This window comes from Salmo trutta, chromosome 21 (assembly GCF_901001165.1).
Source record: "Salmo trutta chromosome 21, fSalTru1.1, whole genome shotgun sequence".
Lineage (NCBI taxonomy): Eukaryota > Metazoa > Chordata > Actinopteri > Salmoniformes > Salmonidae > Salmo > Salmo trutta.
In genome coordinates this window covers 38,646,249-38,651,248 of record NC_042977.1, presented here as the reverse complement: position 1 = coordinate 38,651,248, position 5,000 = coordinate 38,646,249, and positions in this window count along the sequence as shown.

The window sequence follows — 5,000 nt, the reverse complement described above, 5'->3', positions numbered from 1 at the left end:
ACCCAGTCCACAATAGATTGTAAATAACGTTTCAACTGTCAACAATACACAAACACTGGGTAAGACACAGAATGAGAATTTCTGGCCGCACACTGTTAAAATGAACCTGTGTGTGTATGTGTGTGTGTGTGTGTGTTAATCTTCATAACAAAACCTTATTTGCCGTTTTGAATATGCTTTTTGAAATGATATCTCCCCTGGGTCTATCTTTTCATTGGTAAAACGTGGTTGTCAATCGCACACTAAACACTTGTTTCAATGGCAGTCTGTCTTTCTAACCTACACCCAACCAAATATATTATTTAGTTGAATTAATTTTGCATTACAACATCGTAGATGAATGAAAGAGGAAGAGAGGCATGCAGCTGCACAGTGCAACCAGCTAATTATCTCTGATGAAGCTGGCACTCCTCCGGTGAAAGGAGAGAAGGATGAGAGAGAAAGAGAGGGATGTGAGAGAAAGAGAAACGGCAATTAGAGACAAGTGAAAACCTCCTTGGTGTGTGCGCACGCACACAAACACACGTGAGAGAGAGGAGAGCTAGGATTTGTGAGGAAGAGTGGGGTGAGAAAAAGAGAGAGAGAGAGAGAGAGACCAGGTCCACGTCTACAAGGCAGCAATACCAACTTTTGCCAGGACCCTGAAGGACGTCACCCTCAACAGTAGCCCCAGCACCTCACACAGGAGCAACAGAGCAACAGACATGACGCCCAGACCAGCAAGACCCCCCCCCCCCCCCTGCACCGAGAGAACCCACGCCAAAAGGACCTACACCCAGACCACAGCATCACCAACCACACCCCAGCTGTTACCACCCCAAACAAACCCTGGCCACACCCTATATAGGCCACCCCATATCAGACCTATGCCCCTTCTGCCCACCCCATGCCCCCCGCCCCTGAGGCAAGGACCTCAACATGACAGCAGGACATATGCCCAGGCCGTGAGCAGAGCAACAGGCCCAACCTCCATCCTGTGACATAAGAGGTATGTATCAGATGCTCATCATGCTCTCCTCACACCTACTGTGATGGTCCAGGCCTAAACCACACAAAAACAACACTAGACACGTAGGAACACAAAGCTTTTACTGTCTCATCCTGGAACGTACAAGGTCTGAGGTCATCTGCCTTTGGCCTAAAGAGCAGGAACCCAGACAACATCAACAAATTGGAAATACAGACATTGTCATCCTACATGAAAGACGGTATGAAGGTTACAGAGAACTGGTAGTCCCATCCACCAAACTACCAGGTGTGAAACAGGGAAGATACTCAGGGGGTATGCTAATTTGGTATAGAGCAGACCTAATCTACTCTATTAAATGAGTCAAAACAGGAACATTTTACATCTGGCTAGAAATTAATAAGGAAATTATCTCAACAGAGAAAAATGTCCTCTTGTGTGCTACCTATATCCTCCAATAGAATCCCCATACTTTAACGATGACAGCTTCTCCAACCTAGAGGGGGATATCAACCACTTCCAGGCCCAGGGACACTAGTCTGTGGTGACCTAAATGCCAGAACTGAACAAGAACCTGACACCCTCAGCACACAGGGAGACAAACACCTACCTGGAGGTGACAGCATTCCCTCCCCCATATGCCCCCTTAGACACAACTCCTACAGCTCTGTCGCATGCTGGGTATGTACATGGTCAATGGTAGGTTTCAAGAGGACTCCTAAGTTAGGAACACCTATAGCTCATCTCTTGGCAGTAGTACTGTAGAGTAGTATATCACTAACCACAACCCAGAGTCTTTTAGAGCGTTCACAGTCAATCAAATTGGCTTTTTACCAAATTACCGTACAACAAACCACATATTCACCCTGCACACCCAAATTGAAAAACAAACAAACCAAAACAAAGGCAAAGTCTTCTCATGCTTTGTTGATTTAAAAAAAGCTTTCGACTCAATTTGGCATGAGGGTCACTATACAAATTGATGGAAAGTGCTGTTGGGGGAAAAATCCATGTACACAAACATCAAGTGTTCTGTTAAAATCTGCAAAAAACAAATTTATTTCCACAGGGCCAGGGGGTGAGACAGGGATGCAGGTTAAACCCCACCCTCTTAAACATATACTGCTCAAAAAATAAAGGGAACACTTAAACAACACAATGTAACTCCAAGTCAATCACACTTCTGTGAAATCAAACTGTCCACTTAGGAAGCAACACTGATTGACAATAAATGTCACATGCTGTTGTGCAAATGGAATAGACAACAGGTGGAAATTATAGGCAATAAGCAAGACACCCCCAATAAAGGAGTGGTTCTGCAGGTGGAGACCACAGACCACTTCTCAGTTCCTATGCTTCCTGGCTGATGTTTTGGTCACTTTTGAATGCTGGCGGTGCTTTCACTCTAGTGGTAGCATGAGACGGAGTCTACAACCCACACAAGTGGCTCAGGTAGTGCAGCTCATCCAGGATGGCACATCAATGCGAGCTGTGGCAAGAAGGTTTGCTGTGTCTGTCAGCGTAGTGTCCAGAGCATGGAGGCGCTACCAGGAGACAGGCCAGGACATCAGGGGAGCGTGGAGAGGCCGTAGGAGGGGCAACAACCCAGCAGCAGGACCCTGCTACCCCTCCCTCCGCCTTTGTTGCAAGGAGGAGCAGGAGGGAGCACTGCCAGAGCCCTGCAAAATGACCTCCAGGCAGGCCACAAATGTGCATGTGTCTGCTCAAACGGTCAGAAACAGCTCCATGAGGGTGGTATGAGGGCCCGACGTCCACAGGTGGGGGTTGTGCTTACACAGCCCAACACGTGCAGGACGTTTGGCATTTGCCAGAGACACCCCAAAGATTGGCAAAATTCGCCACGGCGGCCCTGTGCTCTTCACAGATGAAAGCAGGTTCACACTGAGGCACGTGACAGACGTGACAGAGTCTTTGAGACCGCCGTGGAGAACGTTCTGCTGCCTGCACAACATCCTCCAGCATGACCCCGGTTGGCGGTGGGTTAGTCATGGTGTGGGTGGCATTTCTTGGGGTGGTCCGCACCGCCCCCCATTGTGCTCGCCAGAGGTAGCCTGACTGCCATTAGGTACCGAGATGAGATCCTCAGACCCCTTGTGAGACCATATGCTGGTGCGGTTGGCCCTGGGTTCCTCCTAATGCAAGACAATGCTAGACCTCATGTGGCTGGAGTGTGTCAGCAGTTCCTGCAAGAGGAAGGCATTGATGCTATGGACTGGCCCGCCCGTTCCCCAGACCTGAATCCAATTGAGCACATCTGGGACATCATGTCTCGCTCCATCCACCAACGCCACGTTGCACCACAGACTGTCCAGGAGTTGGCGGATGCTTTAGTCCAGGTTTGGGAGGAGCATGCCCAGGCATTGTAGGGAGGTCATACAGGCACGTGGAGGCCACACACACTACTGAGCCTCATTTTGACTTGTTTTAAGGACATTACATCAAAGTTGGATCCGCCTGTACTGTGGTTTTCCACTTTAATTTTGAGTGTGACTCCAAATCCAGACCTCCATGGGTTGATAAATTGGATTTCCATTGATTATTTTTGTGTGATTTTGTTGTCAGCACATTCAACTATGTAAAGTAAAAAGTATTTAATAAGATTATTTCTTTCATTCAGATCTAGGATGTGTTGTTTAAGTGTTCCCTTTATTTTTTTGAGCAGTGTATATATCAACGAATTGGCGAGGGCACTAGAACAGTCTGCAGAACCCGGCCTCACCCTATTAGAATCTGAAGTTAAATGTCTACCGTTTGTTGATGATCTGGTGCTTCTGTCCCCAACCAAGGAGGGCCTACAGCAGAACCTAGATATTCTGCACAGATTCTGCCAGACCTGGGTCCTGACAGTAAATCTCAGTAAGACCAAAATAATGGTGTTCCAAAAAAGGTCCAGTTGCCAGGACCACAAATACAAATTCCATCTAGACACCGTTGCCCTAGAGCACATAAAAAACTATACATACCTCGGCCTAAACATCAGCGCCACAGGTAACTTCCACAAAGCTGTGAATGATCTGAGAGACAAGGCAAGAAGGGCCTTCTATGCCATCAAAATGAACTTCAAATTTGACATACCAATTATGATCTGGCAAAAAAATACTTGAATCAGTTATAGAACCCATTGCCCTTTATGGCTGTGAGGTCTGGAGTCCGCTCACCAAACAAGAATTCACAAAATGAGACAAATACCAAATTGAGACTCTGCTTTAAAAATTCAGCAAAAATATCCTCAGTGTACAACGTAAAACACCAAATAATGCATGCAGAGCAGAATTAGGCCGATACCGGCTAATTATCAAAATCCAGAAAAGAGCTGTTAAATTCTACAACCACCTAAAAGGAAACGATTCCCAAACCTTCCATAACAAAGCCATCACCTACAGAGAGATGAACCTGGAGAAGAGCCCCTAGCAAGCTGGTCCTGGGACTCTGTTCACAAACACAGACCCCACCCAACCAAATCATGAGAAAACAAAAATATAATTATAAACACATTGGAAAGAATTTACAAAAAAATACATAGCAAACAAGAATGCTATTCGCCCTAAACAGAGAGTACACAGTGGCAGAATACCTTAGCACTGTGACTGACAAAAAATTTATGAAAGCTTTCACTATGTACAGACTCAGTGAGCATAGCCTTTCTATTGAAAAAGACCGCAGTAGGCAGATTTTGCTCTCAACAGAAGACTGGTTATGTGCATACTGCCCACAAAATGAGGTGGAAACTGAGCTGCACTTCCTAATCTTCTGCCAAATGTATGACCATATTAGAGACACATTTCCCTCAGATTACACAAATAAACTCCCATATCTACTGGGTGAAATATCACAGTGTGCCATCCCAGCAGCAAGATGTGTGACCTGTTGCCACAAGAAAAGGGCAACCAGTGGACAACAATACCATTGTTAATACAACCCATATTTATGTTTATTTATTTTCCAATTTGTATTTGAACTATACTGAACAAAAATGTAAATGCAACATGCAAACAATTCATTTTTTACTGAG